The 20,426-nt window shown below is 41.5% G+C and overlaps 1 long non-coding RNA gene across 1 annotated transcript; it reads right to left on the bottom strand.

The window, feature by feature from the left end:
- Positions 1 to 522: 522 nt before the first annotated feature.
- Positions 523 to 19,256, bottom strand: LOC133466175 (uncharacterized). Its single transcript, XR_009784872.1, has 3 exons — positions 19,041 to 19,256; positions 3,846 to 3,964; positions 523 to 809 (listed from the first exon to the last, which is right to left on the bottom strand). It is a non-coding gene; the product is annotated as an uncharacterized LOC133466175 (long non-coding RNA).
- Positions 19,257 to 20,426: the final 1,170 nt, after the last annotated feature.

Here is a 20,426-nt window from a genome sequence, read left to right as displayed (position 1 = left end):
AGATGTAGGCTTGAGTAGTGCCTCAAATCTTTCCAGACACGATTAATTAACAGAATTCGTAATGATCACATAAGTGGTTAATCGATTTCCATCCCAAACTCTCTCCAGGATAGCTTAAGAAGATTCTAACATTAGTTTTTCAAAAATGTTCAGCATTATTACATTTTTTTTTTTTTTAAGTGAATGTGTACAATCTTCTTTAATAGTTGGTGGAATCCACTGACCTTAAACGTGTCACAGTTAACCGCAGAATATTCAATATTCAATGGCCATGAACTTGAACTTACCAAAGAACTTTTGTGGTTGTTTAACTGTGAAAGGAAAGTGTCAAAATAGAAATTGTAGTAGTAATAAAATAGACGTTTAACCCTAAAAGGCATTTTGAGGTGGGGGTGTGGAGAAAGAGGAATCAAAGAACTAAGATGTGAAACTGATACCTCTCCCATCGTCTGGCCCCCATGTGCGACTACCTTCACCTGTCCCCCCCCCAAAAAAAAAAGAAAAGAAAAAAATTCCCCCACAATCAGAGTCTTTGAATGGGTCTTTGGAGCAGGCGAACGGGGGGCCAAGGCTGGCCTATCACGTTCAGGTATGCAAGCCAGAAAGGCGACGTTGAACGATGGCGAGGTGTTGACAGTGAGTGGCAGGTGGAGCGACTGTTTCACAGTTCACTTGGAGATTCATTAAGCATTTTGGACAGCCTCCTTTGCAACGGCGTTGGCTCCGGCGTAACGTGATAGCGGGCCCGAGGGATACTGTAATGTTCTTCCATGAATGGCCCCAAACCAAACGATAGGCTGCGTAGCCCCCTGGTGACAAATGACACATCCTTCCACTGTCTATCTGCTTTCGATACAGAACAGCTTTTCAACTTTGTTTTGCATGCTCGTGTTGTGACAGGCCTCTAAACTGATTAAGCTGTGCCCCAGGATCTGACACTACAGCGTGTTGCCTTCTATTTGTTGATTACTATTGATTTTCTTTGATACTTCATTTAAAAATCAATGGCAGGAGCACAAGAAAAATAGGCGCCGTTTACACGTACCTTAACATACTATTGTGCAGCGGAGAAGGCCATGCTTTTGGCAGTCGCCATGACGGAGGCAGCCAATTAGGTGGAAAGCTCTTAACAGGTGGACGAGAGAGGCCTCGGATCGATGGCGCGCTTTCTTCTCCAATCACAGAAAGTGCGCCATAAATTACAGCGCATCTGTTTTGTTTTTGTTTTTTCTCTTTTGTTATTTCCTGATATCCCTCACTCTGTCCAGGAGTCCCACTTGTGAGCCATCTCCCATCATTACATGACATACGGAGGGGACAAGTGTCAAATAACAGCGCTGCTACAGCGTGATATATGTCAGGGAAATTTGACCTGTCTCACTAAATGTAAATTTACAATGAAGGTGTTTGTCTATTTGCTCTAAGTTATGCCTGGTTCCACACACAAGCCACTCTAACTGTATTAGGGCCATGTGCACATTAACACATTTTATATGCGTTTTGACCTTTCGTCAACACACTAACTTCCTTTTCGGTGAAACTCCTGTCACAGTGAAGAAGTAGGCGGGAAATATCCTTTGGATGACATCACAAGGCGCTGCCTTACCTACTTTGGAGAGCTCCTTTTACTTTGTTTTGTTTTTCCATATGCCCATGCACATTGCCTTTTTCTGTTGGGCGAAGATTGTCTCATGATTACAGGTTACAGCGTCACTTCCTGCTTTGGCATGCCCTTATGTATGTTTTTGATCCAATATTGGGAAACTTAATTAAATATATACAGTGTCTGTTTTAGGGCGCACTTGTTTTCCTCTATGGATTGCCTATTGTAAATAATGCTTTTGTTTTTTTCCACTTTGCATTTTTTTCCCCGCATAGATCACAGGTGTCAAACTCACGACCCGGGGGCCAGATCTGGCCCGCGTAAGCAGATCATGTGCGTCTACTTCATGTTCTTCTGTATGAAAATTTAAAATTGTCGACACTTTTAATAACATTGACAAATGGCAAGCATTTTTGGCATTTGGACCATTTTTGAATGTACGAAAACCAAGCAGATATACGAAAACATTCATAATGCCGTGTGGGTGAACATGCAGCAGCACGTGTGAATACGCTGCAAACTGTCCTGTAGCTGGTCATAGCGAATGTGCATGTGTGTGAAAACAACGACGGGGGCTTGAGAAACTGTGCCTGCCTGCCTCGCGGTTAGCCTAGCTATGCTACTCGCTAACTTCTTCTAGCAGAGCCTTAAAAGATTTATACAAGCAGCGGAGTGAAGTGAACAGATTTCAACATATCGAGTCTACAAACATCATACAGTAAATTCTAACTAGCATTGGTAGGGTGTATTAAAATGCGTTAATATGGACAAAAATAAATAAATAAATGAACATTACCTTGCCTACGCGGCAGAGCTGCTCGTTGAGCTGTAGTCGGCATGGGGGTGTGGGTGCTGCTGTGGTATGCCAGTTCCACTTTTTAGTAATTGCAAAGTACTTCATTTTCACCCTTTTTTAATTTAAAATGATGATCCCATACTTTCAACATCCTGTCGTTTTAGGTAGTCTGCTGAGCACCCATTACACAGATATGAATAGGTGATATGACATGCCGCTTTTGATCTGTGTGCCTATGGTAAGATAAAGAAAAGTCTTCAGCATATTCCATGTCGACAGCAAAAAACAAGAAAAATCCAAGGATGCCAGTACATTGTGCGGCATACAGTACAATGGCGTACAATCACAACAAGGGAACTGGGAGTAACCTTTCACAGGTGAAAATATTTTTTTTTCACTTTTTAAAAATGTTGTATTTAATAATATGTATTGGTAGCACATGGTTGACGTCGACAAAAACAGTAAAGCAAGTTACGACTTAATTTCATTGTATGCTTTGCCATTGATGGGAACGTCGACCTCCCCAACATGGCCGCCAGGGAACGTCGACCTCCCCAACATGGCCGCCACAGAGCCACTTCGGTTAGCCGGGAGTATCTAGTCTTCTTAGCGTGTCTGCAGGAAATGTCTGTGTAGAAAACATGGACGATGGTGCAAACATGGTTCCGGCAGCGCTTCGAGACAGAAATTTTGTCTTGACCTGATTTTGTAGTTGACTTATGCGAGTTATTCGTTTTTGTTTTCTCCTAGCCCTAGTGCTATTATTCAAGTTAAATTACGTTAGCGCATTAAAATGTCTATGTGAAAGGCCCATTTGAATGGGAAAATAAACCTCTTGCGAGACTTCAGCAGACTTCAGTTGATTTTTGTTTTTTAATCCCAGCAACAAATTGGAGGTCGAGCATTTTACTGGAAGGGATTGTGTTTATTCTCTAAGGCTCAACTGTACTCCTACTTATCATCCTATCCTCTCGTATAACCATCTCCACAGCAACTAGTAGGATAATCTTGACATTTTACACTGTACAGACAACTACACTCAATTTTATTCACAATAATCAAAATCAGAATCAGTTTATTGGCATTGTCACTGAGAGGTACATTCACAACTAGGATCTGTTTCTCGGTCCGATGGTGCAACAAAAATCATAGATGTTATTAATAAAAGCAATAAAAATAAAAGTTCTAATATAAATGGACAACGCAGACGAAGTGTGCGTATCTGTACACATCTATACTTGTATTTTAATAATTATTTTCTAAGAGTGATATTCTTATCATGACGCATTTGAATTTCTTTTTTTTTTCTTCTGTGTGTCACTAATCTTTTCCTCTTTCCTTGGCACTTCCCTCTCACCACCCCCTTTAGACCAAAGTCAAGCATGCAGAAAGGAGCAGGCAGGTCGTCTCCAGCAGACCCGAACGCTCTGTTCTCAGAGTACTCACCTTTCACCCGGCGTGAATGTGACGCGGCATCACCCGGGCCCCTCGAGGCCCGCGGAGACCAGAACACAACACCCGCCAAACAAACGAGCGGGGCCTGTGTGAGGAGATCCAGTGGTCTGCTGAAAGATGCAAGGTGGCATAAAGAAAAGCAGGCAGCACAAACAAGCCAGCGACATTGTAGAAGAGACACAGAGATGACACTGAGGTTACATGCGGAGAAGTTGAGGCGCCTTCTTGCATAAGGAGACAGGCGTCTTTGTTTGCAGCCCAAAGCTGATTGTGTGCTTCATCTCGCTGCTGTATCACAATTCACATATATTTTTATTCGTAAAATAACTGGTGCACAGTTATACGGTGGACCCTCCAAAGTTGAATTTGGAGTTTAAAAACTCTTTTTCTGGAAATATGAATACGAAACAACACTTGAACTTCAAATCATCTTCAAATCGTTGGAGATTTCAGTTCAGTAAGCGTCAAACATTCTAACTCCACAAGTGATAAGCGTTTTGTATCGTTTTTGTTATGCCACCACAGAAGCGTACCAGTGATGGTCATAGAAGCAGACATTGAATCCCACAGGAAAGGGTATGTATGGATGCTTAGTCCAATACAATACAGGAAGTCCTCGAGTTACGACGCACTCGACCTATGACGTTTCGACTTTAGGACGCCCGTGCCTCGTCCGCCATTTTGTCCCAGCACCATAGTGTTTCTGCTTAGCTAGTGCAGAGTGCTTGTCTGTGTTTGTGCGCCGGGACTATCTTTGCCTTTTTCGCCCTCGTTTTTTCACACTCTCCGCAGTAATGGTAAGTACAGCATCTTATGTTTTTATTTTAATGTATTTTAGTTTCTTTATACGAAGTGTTAACCGTTCCTGCTACGGTCACCTGACCGTGGTCGGGAGACGCAGGGGTTAACTCCCTTCTCTCGTTGCACAGCTGAGCTGGGTGGCGGCAACAATAAAGGCACGAAGCACCGATTTGCTGCTTTAATGGCTTTATTAGCTCCTCTGCACATTCAACGTCAACGGATCCTCCGCTAATCGCTACTCTTCCCCGATCGCCGTCACTACACTTGCCACTGTACACACTCACACCGGCGCGCACTCCTTCCTCCTTCGCAGTCCCGTCTCACTCGCACATCGACGCACACGCCCACACACACGAGCTTGCTGTCACAATCACGTGGGACAATAGCCGTAACAGAAGTATTTCGCCGTAATTAGTATTTCGACTTTAGCGGTGAAATCCGACTTACGCGGAAAATCGGGTTACGTCGCCAGCGTAGGAACGGAACTCGTTCGTAAATCGAGGACTTCCTGTAGTACATTTTCTCCGGGTACTCTGTCTTCCTGCCACATTCCAAAAACATGGATCTTTGGTTTATGAAAGACTCTAAAGTGCCCATATGCATGAATGTTAGTGTGAATGATTGTTTTTCTGTATTTCCCCTGCGATTGGCTGGCGACCACCATTCTAAGCTGTAAAAGACACATTGCCTTTCAATTTAAGGGTATATGGTGGTAGGGATGATCATTATGAAAATTAAAGGTCAATGAATCGTTTACTGTGCTTATCCTTCTATCATACATACAGTATTTTATCATACATTATAAACCAACTTCAACAAGGTTTTTTTCTTTGTGATTGGATTGTTTTATGATTGTCACATAAATTCACATGGTACTTTATACAGTATTTTGTAATTCCTAAAAATAGTGGCAGTTCATAACAGATGCTGTGTCACAATTAGTTGCCAGGTGCGTCATCCATTTAAGACAATAAACTCCTAACCTCAAATAGACTGAATCTGAGTGCAAACAAAGGCCTCATTAAAATGTCATCACTTTTGGTTAAAATTGATCTTAGGTTAAATAAAATGGACGTCCACCACAGCTGCACAAACGTAATTTGGATGAGAACCAAATTACAGATCCCCCGTAATACCGCTACCATTTTGCAACTTTATAATATTGCCGCCATTCATTTGTAAATGTCATGTGATGTGAGTGCATGACTTCTTGCTGGCCTGCTCGCGTGCACCCCCTCCAGCAAAAGTGACAGATGCTCAGTAATCTGTGTGAAAGGCGATCCGCCACTTAGTGGGATTGTTTCTGTTACACCTTCAAGAAGAGGCTCGCGCGACGCAGCCGACCCCTGTAACTGCTGTCCTGGGACCTCAGGTGGACACAGCGGGTGATGGGACACCACGCGTGGAATGAGGACGAGGAGAAGGAGGAGAGTATTCACACCTCGCAGTCATAAAACAGTGGCGAGCCCCCTCCCCGCGGAGTGTATTGTCTTTAAACAGATGGCTGACATATTGACAAGGGGTTGGGAGATGATATGGTTGCCAAGTGCTTTAAAAGTGTGAAGACCCCACAACATATGGGAGCCTGATTATCGTCGCTAATGAATAAGTTGTCAGGCGCTGTCAAACAGCGGCTTCATTGGACAGCATGAAATGAACGATTGATTAACAGTCTTACAACTTACTTGTCTCCTTAAATTTGCACATCAACAGTGGACAGAGAGGGAGTTTGTTCCAATCTTATACTACTGTACTTTTTATTATTTAGCTTGGGTGGTTCAACAATAGGCGATGATGGGGCTCGGCCGCATTACTTACATGTAAGGTCAAATATCTATGACGATCAATGGGCCTAAGAATTCTGTCAGTTGTGTGAAATTGATTGTTGATTACCGAAAGGTCTGACTATAAGCTGCAATGTTTAACCCGCCCCCCACCCCCTGACTTTTAAAATTTGACAGGCGAGCCAAGCCAAGAACAGATACTAACATTTCAAGAATAAACAAACAAACAAACAAACAAACACATTGTAGTGTTAATACTTAGATTCACTTTTAATGGGAACAGTGTTGTTTGGGTGATCACCTTTTTTTTTTTTTTTTTTTTTTGCCAGTGCATCAAAGTCTGGTGTTAGTTTTGTTGTGGCAATTCTCAGAACACATCTGAGGTGTTCATCACTCAGCTGAGATCTGTAGGATGTTTTGTTGGTGTCCATCACCCTAAAAGTCTGTTCACACACACATGTAGAGCCAAACACCACCAGCATTCTCTTTGCCATCTTCCGGATTTTTGGAAATTTATCTGCGCTTAATGACGCATAACACTCATCCAGTTTGAGAGTTTAACTTCTCTTTGAAGACAATATCACATTGGAGATCAATCAGTTCCATCTGCAGCTCCCGTGGCGCTGTTTCAGGGTCTTGTGTGACTGAATCTTGGATAGCAATTTGTCAGATAAAGATGTTTAGCTGAGCCTGCAAGCTTGATTTTAACCACTGAGCCGTAGTCATCAGTTCCTGCGTTGATTGGCTGTTAGAATAATCAGCATGCTTGGTAGAAAAGTGACAGCTGATGTTATATTCCTCTAAAACCGCAATGGTTTAACAAATTAGACATACAGCCTTTGACCGGACTTCAGTGAAAAAGTATTTAGTTGTCCATTATATATTAAACACTCAGCAATCACTGTCAACTTTTCTTTTCTTTGGCCCAGTCATGGTTGAAGAAGGGTTCAGAGCAGTAGCAGAGTAAAAACAGAACAGCCAAAGTCAAGTCAATGTATCACTGTACCGACTGCGCTACCTGGTGGAAGGACTGGACATTACAGGACAAACTGGTGGAAACACTCGACATTACAGGACAAGGTCAAATGATTGTAGCCGTGATTTTGATGTGATCTGGGTGATTCTGTACCAATCTTTGGCCGGCCGGATAGAAATGATCAACGGGCCGGATGTGGCCCGCAGACCGTAGCTTGCCCACCACTGATCCACATGTTCCAACATGACATCATGCGACACAGCCTTCATGTTGAAGGTGTCCATATGTGTGAATGGTTGTTGGTCTATTTGTGCACTGCGATTGGCTGGCAGTGACCTGTCTCGGGTGTGCCCCACCTCTCGCCCAAAGTCAGCTGGGATATGTTCCAGCTCACCTCTGACTCTAACAAGGAGGATAAGCGGCATAGAAAATGCTTAGATGGATGGCTGGCTGAATAATTTTCTGCGGTACACCCCACATCATCATCGGCACAGTGGTTGAGAATCACTGGATTAAAGCATCCATCCATCCACTTTTTATAAATTGAGGCAAAATGGAGTGTACTACCCGACAGCAACCAACAGAGGTGCTGTCGATTCAGTAACAGCTAGTTTTCTGTTCGCATCTTTATGTGGCCCAGCTCAGTGTAACATGAGAAGCTCCTTCCTCCTTTCCATCCATAGCGGCAGTAAAACCCTCTGTGTCATAACGCCCAAACGTGTCAAAATGATATGTTAAACCATGGCCTGCCTATTATGAGGCACAATAGCCACCAGGGATGGGTTTCCTCCCAGTGTGAAATGACAGATTCCCCCGCTTTCTTGGTGAGTGGCTGCTCGGCTCGCTGCTACCTCTTCAAAAGGTGGCGACTACGTGTCACCTGCGTGGAACGTGAAGACACGTGAAATATAGAGTTTCACAGCGCGCCTCCTTTCATGCTTATGAATTCTTTGTTTCCTGGAGAGATTTCCATAAGGGACGGACGGTGAGGTGGGGACCCCAGCTTTATAAATGAGCTGCTGCTTTGTCAACACAGGCGTGCGGTTATCTCAAGCAGTAGCTGAAAGATTGATGGCGCGAGATCATAATCAGTATAGTGACATATACTGTAGACACTGTACCTATGGCGGAACGTATTATGTTACACCAGGCTGTTGTACCATTGACTTACGACTACGGTCATTTCTCATTGTTAGCCTCTTGTGTTTCCCAAATGAACCTATTCTTTCTTCAATTTAGCTGGATTGTCTACATTTTGTCATTACCACAATTTGTATTAAGACATTTTTGGGTTACCTCCAAAGTCTAACACAAATTTGTTCCAGACTTAAACTATTGACATGATCATACAAGTAAAATGATAATAAATTTAAAGTAAAACTGCTCCTCATTTGAAGATGCCTGACAGTCACGTAACAGAGAGGGAACAAGATGCAGCTTGTTAGCAAGCACCTTTGGACATTTTCATGTTGCACTTTTAATTTCAGTAATTTAATTATTCACATTTTCTTAGTCCTTCTGGCAAGATTCAGCATCAATTTTATCCATCAACTAATCCTACAGAAGATAACTCATGTAGCCCATTTTAGTGTATAATAATGATTGATCATTTTTTAAGAGCATATAATTACAGGACAGGACATGATATCACATGATGACACCACTGGATCAAATGTCAGTGGCTATTTTTAGCTGAGGTGGTGGACAAGCTGAATTCCTGGTTCAACATCATCTGATGACTAAGATTAATATTGTGGAAATGTGAGTAAATGGACAGAAGTATCATGGGAAATGATTACGACTACTAGGTAGGGAGGAAACCCCTTCATCCTCCACTGTGCCACACATTAACATTTTTATTTAAATAATCACTCGATGATTCTTTTAACAAAGGCAAGTGTTTGTCAATAAACAAGATACGAAAGTGGCTATTCATAAAAAAACATTTTTATGACATTTAATTTCAAGTTGTGCCTAGAGCGCAGGAATTTTTTAAAGATGGCGCTAGATTACTGTTTAACAGTGGACAACTAGTTGGCATATCCGCCTCACAGTTCTGAAGTGTTTGATTCAAATCTGGGCTCCGGTCTTCCTGTGTCGAACACAATATGCTGTTTATATTTTTCCCCTTAGAAAACAACAGAAATTTGCGTAATTGAGTGGACTAATCAGTTCCTGGGTCAAACTGTCACTGTCATAAAACCTTTATTAACCGTTTCAGGCAGCATTTAATGACATGGCGTGGGAGGCTTGCTGAAAGCAACAGTCTTTGAAGTGTAATAATAACTTCAATGTGTATGTTGAAATTTAAAGTCTCCTTTCTAGTTAGATGGTCATCATTAAACGTTTTCTCTTATTCGTCAGTGGTGCTGTGTAGGGATCACAAAAAAAGTCAGAAGAGTTTCCCGAATTGTTTTTGTTGGTTCCCCAAATTGTTCAACTTTAACTCACTAGGATATTGATTTGACCATTTAACAGATCAATATTTCTTGTCAGAATTTTCGTCTTTTTTTAAATTGACATTGTCATTTTAAAATGGATACTCCCATGACCACATATCGTAGCATCAAGAGGTAATTTCATGTTCTCTGCTACTGTTGGAAAATAAATGGCTTCTTAAAACACAAATACTGTATGTGAAGGCATACGCAAACTTTCCCTCGGACAGAGAGTGAGACAGATGCGGTGTGTGATGAGTGAAGGCCCAGAGGTCACAAGGGAGGAGCGCTGGGCCTCAGATCACAGGGTCCCATTCCTTCTGCAGCCTTTTCAATTAAGCCCCAGCACACAGGCAACAATTTATGAACGTGACCTTCCAACTCTCCAGCTCCTGCTTTCAGCCCTGGAAGACCTCCACCACCCCAAAACTACATCAAACCAACCCCCTAAAACCCTCGCTCTGACTCTTTGACCCGCCCATCTTAACAATACAAATCGAGTGTCATGCGCATGCAAAAAGCATGTGTGTATTATGTATGAACTCATACAGGCGCAAACAGATGCGGGTCCCTGGTGTTCACATTGAAGGGTCAGTGGTTATTCTTTAACAGAGGCTCAAAGGTGAGTAATAAAAAAATCCAATACAGTAAATGCACAGGGTCAGCAGCATATCAATATATAATACAGAAAGGGGACAAATGACACGCCATAAGCCGATGGAGAGCGATTGAATTCTCTGTTTCTCGCTATCTGTGGATGCATCAATCTGCGGCTGTTGATAATTGAATTAAGAAGAAGACGTGATTAACAAGTTCTTCAAACAAGCCGGAATTGCCTGCAATCTGATGCCCCGAGACCTTGATGGGCAAAACTATTTGTGACGTCTCCACAGTTCAGCCAGCTGTCTTCATTTTAATTAAAAATCTTTCAAGGCTCCAAGAGTTATGGAAGGCGCCGCTCGGGCCTCTGGCAGCCGTCGAATGAAATACCACATAACAAATGATGTGTAAGCAACGGCTACAGCCATCGAGTGTGACAGAGGATGCGATTTGCCCTAAAGGGGGCCGTCCAAGTTAGCCACTGTGCAGTAAATGCCTGCAACTTTATTGAAACTATGAAACCTGATGTGAAATTATGGGGCATGCTGTCATTAACCAGAGCTCATTGCATTACCAAAAACGTTACTGCTTAGACACTTGACTTTGGCAAGCTTGACTTTTATTGAACCTGAAAGACATCAAATGCAACTTCAACTCAAGTTTTACGGTACAAGGTTGTGCAATGTTTTACTGCATTATATCCTTTATTTTCCTACGACACTTCTGCATTCAACAGCCTTTCAGTTTAAATAATTGGTTTGTTTGTGCAGTTTCAGTCTTAAAGTACTGATTGCGTCTATCCGGGATATTGACATCAATTGGACAAAGTTTTACAAAACTACACAACAGGTATCCCAAGATGCCTTTGAAGTTGCGAAAATTTGCAACAGATTTGGTGACCCGACATCCTCCTCTGAGTTTTCCTAGTACATGCTGAAGACTTGAACTTGAGCTTCCTGATCAATGTCAAAAATAGTATACGAGGCATGTCAGAAAGGTTTCAGGACTGTTTTTTAATTTAGAACCCAAACTACAAACTTTTGCAAAGTTTTCTCCTTCAATGTGGACCAGACTGTCAAGCAGCAAAAACTATAAAGAGATGCTGCTGGGTTTGCTTTGTTCAGTGCGCAAGAAGAAGTGAGAGTTGTGGCAGGAAAACTTGTGACAAGTTCCTGGCCTGAGAAGAACATCGCCGTGCTGGAGCAACCTCCCTACTCAGCTGACTTAGTTTCATGTGACTTTCCCTTTTTTTCCAAGCTCATTCAAGCTGATCAAGGGGACCCGTTTTGAAGACGTGGATGACATCAAGATGGCCGTGCGACAGCACTCCTGGGTGTGGCAGAAAGGTCTGGGAAATTGCATTAGACGCCATGGAGGACTACTTTGAAACGGAAAACTGGCAGACTGGATTTGAAATATATTTTATAGATATATTTTGTCACAACCCTCCTGGAACTTTTATGACACACCTTGTATATGTATGGGAATTCTCTCAAGGTTAAAAAAAAATGGAACATGCCTGTTGAAATTTTACAATGGACTCTGCACGCAGCACTTCTGCATTTGGGATACGGAGTCATGCTAACTTCAGGTCGCCAGGGAAATGCATAGCGGTAACAATGACACCATCAAACTGCATCAAGTGTACGCGCTGTCTGCTGGAGTTATGTAATGAAGTATTGCCATTATAATTGCTGCAGCTATCTAAGTTTCAGCAAAGAAATCACAGGATCCATATCTGATTTAATGAGCCAGGCACAGGTTCACAGTAATGCAGGACCGTCTGTACTTAAGACTTGTACGACTCAACTTTTGAGACACTCAACTCTGTTTACTTTGAAAAACAATCACAGTTGTAACAAAGTACTGTACATAAAGATTGAAAATAAACAGAATAGACAGCCTTTATTGTCATCGTATGGTGCAGATACAACAAAATACAACAGTCAATAGGACGCCTGGCAGAGAGGCCAATGTCCGTCAACAATCAATAGGTGGAATCTCCCTCATGTCCGACTCTTGTGGACGGACACTGGCCTCGCTGCCAGGCATTCTAACGAATGTTGTTTTGCGTTCCAAAAGAACGATACCATTTGTGGTTTGACGTGGGCCTCCACTTGGAGCATAAATTGTTGAGTTTTTTCCACGCCAACTCGGGCTAGTCTGTCCTAACTAAGCCTTGGTGCATGAACTGATGAAGCCTGCTCAAATGAGAGGCGAAATGTCTTCTAATCAAAGACAACCAGAATAGTCCAGTTGCAATCGATTTAATGCCCTGAGAAGGGTGTAGTACTATTAGTCCAACCTCAGCTGCTATAGCTTGCAGCTCACACCCGACCCTCATGAGAACAAATGATTTATAAAGTGTATCAATGGATGGAATCGTATTCATCATGTTTGCTGTTTCCTGGACAAAGAAATTGAGCTACTTATATGTTTAGTGGTGGAAAAAGTAAAACAGATAGCCTGGAAGTAGGCAATCATAAGCAGTCATGAAGTTACCTGAAATGTACATTTTATATTAACCTGTTTTGGCTTTGTTGTCTTATTCAGCTCCATTCCATGTCTTGCTTTAAACGTCCCAATCATGGAGATGCTGCAAATTTTGCAGCAATTAACTAGCCAAACCAGACAAATTTACTGGTGTTTATAAAATCACAAATGTACAGTAAGTTTATGGTCTGCTCTTTAGGGCTTTTTTCTTCCAATTTTGGAGGGCCAAGGTCACAGTGATTAATGTCTGAATTCCTGGTAAAATTCACATCATACTTTTACGATCACAAGTAACAGTCCAATGGAGGCATAATGACCATTAAACACATCATTCATCTCCAAATTAATTAAGAACTGATCTCATTTCTTATTATGTCATGTCTGTGCTTACAGTTAAAAAAAATCCACATATCCACAATATATGGCTGTGGCTATGGCTTATACATGACTGTAATCCAAGACATCACCATGACTATGTATTCGGGGCGCTATATTTGCAAATCATTCTAAGATTTTGAGACAAAACAGGCTGACCTGGCTGTAAGTCTGCTAACAATTACACCTTATCTCCCCGCAGATGACATCACCGAGCACAACAAAGACATTTAACGTCTCAAATGCATACGTTACACATGGACATAAAAAGAAAAGTGACTGTCACTTTTTATAGTAGCTTTTAACTAGGGACAACATCCGTTTCGGTCTTAACCAAACATTTGCACTTTGTCATCTTTATTCAAGTTCACTCCACTCAGACATCCCCCGCACTCCTCGCTTCTACCCAATAGACCGAGGTCCCATCTATGACATCATAATTCACACGTTTTAACTACAGCCTATTGTTATCTTCGCTTTTATCGCCACCATCGGCACGACTCTTCACCATCCATCCTGCAGTGATGAGTCCAATATGCTGTCATACGTATGTACAGCTGAACCTCAAAAGCTGAATGCAGGAACAATTTTGTCATTTGGAGCTGAACCAAGATTTTTATGGAAAATATGCCCAAAGAGGGAAAATGAAATTAGGGTGACATGTGAAAGGGTCTGGCTGTTCAGTACAATAGAAGCATACAATTGATTAAAAATATCAATTACATACATTAATTAATCTTAGCAAGCAGATGTTTCCTAAAAATACACTTATACCACACTTTTCCATTCAACCAGTACAAAAAGCAAGTAGGTGATACTACGAACAACAATTTACGACAATGTAAATTATTTTATGAGTTGACAGCTTAAACGAGACAAAGCAGTCCCCATGTGTCTTAATTAAGGGTACATAACATTTTTCAGTCAAAAGTACACTAAGGATAAAGAAATACAGAACACTTAATATACCCTTGTCATATTCTGGTTCAAATCACTCGGTTTCTGGGCGCAGTTCTTTGTTTTTTTTTCAAAAACAAAGTGATGAGCCGCAAATCTAGTGACTTATGTGGCGTTACTGAAGACTTCTGGAGACGGAGACTCCCTCCAGAGCAGATGACCACCCCAAGTCCAGACTGTAAATTAATTACACATGCGCAAAGCAACCACTGGCTAATTTCACCTGTTATGTAAAAGCGAATTCGCAAACAGACACATTTTCATAAATAAGCAAATAACAAAATATTTACTTGATTGTTTTCACACTTGACAGGTGGGCTGGCACTTGCGAGACCCAAGCAATTAAAAAGTATATTTTCCATAATATGCCCCTTTTAAAATAACATTCACGAAACAATTTGTGAGATGATTCTATTACTGTGGTAAATTATTTCACTTTTCATTATTTCCTATGGGAACAAAAAAGTGTTTTGAAATAAGACCAAATTGGAAATCAATACACTTCAAAGAAAGGACTGTGCTCGACTGTATTTTTAAATGAAGTTCCGCATTACCTTCGTTTTACCAGCAACGAGTGCACCTTTGATCAAACCCAGGCCGGGCTCATAACAGGGTCCAGCGTGGTCACGACCTGGCAGGCCAAGCGACGGGAGGAAGTAATGAATTACAGTAGAGGTTGGAAGACATAAGAGATTAGCCACCACACCGAGGAGCGCTTGTGAGGTCAAGGGTCAGGCATATACCAACGACGATTGTCAGGCAAGCTCAGCATGTTTATTCAGCGAGCAGTAAGATCTGCTTACCAAACGGATGGATAGAGAAGAAATGAAGAGGGTTTTACTGCAAAGCCAATAGCCTGTCCACTTACAAATGTTGCTTGTCTTCCAAAGATGCAATAAATCAAATCCAGGTCCAAGTGGGCCAAGTGCGCTTACTGGCCACAACATTAGGTATAAGACAAGAGTTTGAATGAAACTGCGTTCAAAAAACAGTGTGTTGACACTGTCAGAGACCGGCTCATGTCGCTCAGTCACAAAACCATTAAGTAAACGTCACAGAATGATGCAATTCACTTCTAACACCTACACTCATTTTGTTTCCCCAATAAATAAGCAGCGGTGTAAATCAGTGTCTTTGATGCAAATGTAGTTGCACCTCAGAGTTGAGATCCTGATTGAGTTATGACAGTAATGATTAAGATGCACACGCACCGAGTGACATCCTAACCGATAAGTGGTGGCTGCTATCGTGATTGCGTTCTAAAAAACCTTTAATGAGTACTTCAAACGCCTCTAAAATCGGTCATAACAAAAATACATTCATAGAAAAAAAAAGAATTCATTTCTAAAGTACATGACGTAGTCTACCGCCCACACTGTTCTTCTCACAAATAATGTTTCATTTGCACTATTTACCGTAATTTCTCAGGTATGCTGCACATTTTTCACAATAATAATAATAATCATCATCATCATGTTTTTAGCGTGGGTGGCACGGTGGACGACTGGTTAGCACATCTGCCTCACAGTTCTGAGGACTGGGGTTCAAATCCCGGCCCCGTCTGGGTGGAGTTTGCATGTTCTCCCTGTGCCTGGGTGGGTTTTCTCCAGGCACTCCGGTTTCCTCCCACATCCCAAAAACATGCGTGGTAGGTTCATTGAAGACTCTAAATTGCCCGTAGGTGTGAATGTGAGTGCAAATGGTTGTTTGTTTTGATGTGCCCTGCGATTGGCTGGCAACCGGTTCAGGGTGTACCCCGCCTCCCGGCCGAAGATAGCTGGGATAGGCTCCAGCAGCCCGCGACCCTAGTGAGGATAAGCGGTCAAGAAAATGGATGGATGGATGTTTGTAGCATGTATAGCAGCAAATCGATTGTGTGCATTATACATAGGTAAACGCGTTTTCCTAAATTTGGGGGCTGAATTTGGGTGGGGCGTACTATACTTGAGAGTGTTTTATACACGACAAATTACGGTAAGTGGAGTTTTTAGGTCAAGTTACTGTGTTTGAAGCGGTCACAAGCTGTGTGTCATGACCGAAAGAAAAAGTTGGCTGATAAAAGAGTTTGAAATGGGCTTCCTCCGCATGGTACCCGGACTCTCCCTTACAGATAAGCTGAAGTAAATGGATCTATGGATGGATATTTCAAGATAAAATGAATAAGAATCCATTCCAAACAATCTTTCAAATTGTTACCTCTATCATCTTTGTAAAGGTGCCCACCACTGGCAACAGGCTGACATAATCTTAAGTGATTGGACTGCAGACTTGAAATGGGTTTTAACTCTCAAACTGAATGGATTTTCGACACATGGCCTCCCGCTTGCCCTTAGATAAGTCGGTTCCTATAAATGCACAATCTTAAAGATGTTGAGCTTCCAGGAATCTTAGCCGCAGACTCTGATCAGAGAGACAAACAGCGTCCTGACTCACATTCAGTCAATAACAAAAGACCTTCACCGACAGTCCACTTTGTTGCACTGACACATGCACAGTCTTAGTCATACTGTGAAACATTAGCCTGCAAACCCCCATGACAAAGTCATAAATAACACTTGTGGCGTTTGAGTAAACATCCGAGATCAGGCACACTTCTCGTGATGTCATTTCTTTCGACAATGACCACAACTGATGACGTGCGTTAAAGTCAATAACTTCATCTACCCTCTTTGTGGAAGTCTTCATTTTTAGATCAGACTAAATACTAACACAGATATCAGATGTCTTATTTTAATGAAGATTCAGGAGATCATGAAGACATTCACAGAGGGTCCTCGCTTTATGACAGTTCTTTTCGGAATTTGTACATAAATCACAAACCTACACTAACTGAGTTGTAAAGACATACAGTAACTATTACAAACACCACATGTAGGCTATAAATACAACACAATTCAATGAAACACAGTATGTACGGCAGCAACTGAGCATCAGACCACCTATTTTTTATGGTGCTGCGCAAACTACTAGTTCATTGCACGCCATTCGTTACCTCAAAACCACCATTGTAAACCGAAAACCCCATGTAGTCTCCATCAGTGATGTTAAGATGAGCATTATTGTTTTCACTTCCTAAAATTAACTTTTCTTTTTACACTTATATGACATTTAAGAATGTAAAAATAAATGGAAAAAAAATCCTGTACATTTAAGGTTTTATTATGGTGACTATTGGTGACCCCGGAACAGCTACTGCCTCATATTGAGCCATGCAGCGTCCATTTTGAACACATGTTTAAGTAAAGTCCAAATATAATTAACTTACCCAAAATAAAGCTGCAGGCCTAACTGAATCTATGCACATGGTTTGTTTGTCAGCTTTTTGTTCTCCCGTAGCAATTTCTCAAAAATCCAAGTCGAGGTGGACATCCACATCACGAGCAGAGTGACCCCTCTCCAAAGTAGCGGCTAATATCAATTAAACAGAGTGGCTCAGTGCCTGTGACCCTGAGATGATCTCTGGTGTCGGCTGCAGGCCAAGGTCATGCCACAGTGTTAACAAGATTTGATCCGCTGAGCTTTTTCTATTGCACTCTCCTCGCCTCTCTTGGCTTATCCTGTCCAACAATATTTCACTGTCAGGTGTTTTTTTAACCATACATTCTCTCCTCTTCCCCCTTCATGCTTCTCTTTGTCTCCCCATCTCCATCCTCTGTGCCCAGGATGGCTTTAATCAACAAAATGCCCAGTGACATTCATTCTATCACCCATTTCATTTTACTGGCTCACATGTTTTGATTTGCAGCCCTTGTCTCTCCTCCATACTTGTAAACGTCAAATCATTTATCATCCTGACCGCTTCATGTTGTCTTGAATGTATTCAAATACTCATTTAAATATGCGTATGCCAAAATCCAATATATTTAACTATACATCACATGCGCTCCACAACGCATTATTATGTAACCAAAAATGTTTACATGGAATGCATTTGACTGATTAAATTACTGCCAACCCATTTCACATGGAATTCACAGCCAAAGCACATTATCCATTAATCCATCCATCCATTTTCTGAGCCGCTTCTCCTCACTAGGGTCGCGGGCGTGCTGGAGCCTATCCCAGCTATCATCGGGCAGGAGGCGGGGTACACCCTGAACTGGTTGCCAGCCAATTGCAGGGCACATATAAATAAACAACCATTCGCACTCACATTCATACCTACGGGCAATTTAGAGTTGTCAATTAACCTACCATGCATGTTTTTGGGATGTGGGAGGAAACCAGAGTGCCCGGAGAAAACCCACGCAGGCACGGGGAGAACATGCAACCTCCACACAGGCGGGACCGGGGATTGAACCCTAGTCCTCAGAACTGTAAGGCAGACGCTCCAACCACTTACCCACCCACCGTGCCCCCCCAAAGCACATTATTAGTGCTTAATTATTCTACTGTACTGAAAGTACAGTTCTCTGTGCGTATGTTGCACTAAAATGTCTAGGTACATTTTAGCAAATTGCCAACAAGAATTTTTAAACACAGTATTTCTGGCTAATTATCACCTATTGGGCACTTTGCTATATAAAAAGTATCGTGGACCCCCGCTATTTTCGGGACCGCGAATAGCAAAAATCTGCCAATGATTGACGGCCATTATAATTGCATTGAGAAAATATGCACACACACATATATATATACACATACATACATCTGCAAATACTGTAGGTGAATCCGCGGGTGCCGAACCGCGAGTATGTGGGGGTCCACTGTACTATTATTATGTCACATTGAAATGTATTTTCACTGTATTTTCAGTACTTACCACAATCAGGGGACGTCATCTGGTAGTTTTAGGTCAAAAAGTGAACTCCTCCATTGTGCTTGTAGACAAGAATTATTATATCTTAATTAGCCACAATTTCACTAACTCAACTAGTTGACCAAAAAATTGACAAGTTGGAGGGGGGGGTCAGCAAATCCGCCATATGCGTAACCTACTTCCGCATTCGGCAAAACGGGTAAAAGCACTTCCTCCTCGCTCGGGTGAATGGCAAAGAGGACCGTGACATAGCACCCGTGGTATTTTATTTTTTTATTTTTTTTAACACAAGATGTCACCACAGGGCTACCAAACGTGACAAGAGCGGACGTTTTAGGCTTCGTTCGTGTTTACATATATCATATCATAATTGTATAAATAAATGGTACACCTGTATTTAACTGTTGTCCGAAAATACCAGCCATTAATAAAATGAAATTCTTGCAAGTTGGGCTTCAAACCATCACATCATCCAACCGTGTTCATGCTGCTTATGGTGGCATACACAAGAAGGCAACTAACCTGTTTTCCGGGTTTGGTCACGTGACATTTGGCATCGTAGATATAGTGGATTCCTGAGTGAGCGTAAATGGCAAGCACTTACAGACTCTAAATAAAAAGTGCAGAGATAAAATACTCTTTTAAATATGATTAACAGGTGTTTGTTCCAATTTAATGTATGTTTGTTCTATCTATTGTTGCTGCATCTCCTTCACCCCTACACTTCTATCTACACACACAGGTAAACCAGAAGCCTCTTGAGTCAACAAATTTTCACATCAACTTTCTTTTAACTGACTCGGAGGACTTTTATTCATAAAACATATTTTATTATTACATTTATTACTACATAAATGGCTATTACATTTAATCCATGAAATAAATTACAATATGAAAACCAAATAACTCATTGCATTCAAGCAACACGATATTCACTTGCCAGCACATTGTGTACAAAACTATTGCTAATTATAATTAATGTTCGTCATTATTATGTTAATAGATGCTCCCACACAAAGTTCAGATGATACATGGCAGAGACTTTTGGATCAGTCTTTTTAAAGCGGACCTTTGTTCCTTTTCTCTCAATGCAGAAGTATGGAATTTTCTGCAGGATAAATAACAATAATAGATTAGATAGAATCGATAGATAATTTGTTAATGGAAAATGAGAATTATGCCATCTGGTTCAGTCAGGTTTTCAGAAATGTTGACTTTTGCCCCCCCACCCCAAAAAACAAACAAAAAAAACCCCAACATATTTATAAATTAATTCCGCGTTCAAAATGAATAACCCCACAAGAATTTCCACTGAAAATAATTGGATTTGACCTTAGCAAATCAAGGACAGTACCTGCAGTCACTGATCCACCATCACAGATAGCCATT

This window comes from Phyllopteryx taeniolatus, chromosome 2 (assembly GCF_024500385.1).
Source record: "Phyllopteryx taeniolatus isolate TA_2022b chromosome 2, UOR_Ptae_1.2, whole genome shotgun sequence".
Classification (NCBI taxonomy): Eukaryota; Metazoa; Chordata; class Actinopteri; order Syngnathiformes; family Syngnathidae; genus Phyllopteryx; species Phyllopteryx taeniolatus.
This window is presented reverse-complemented; position numbering and strand designations above follow the sequence as displayed.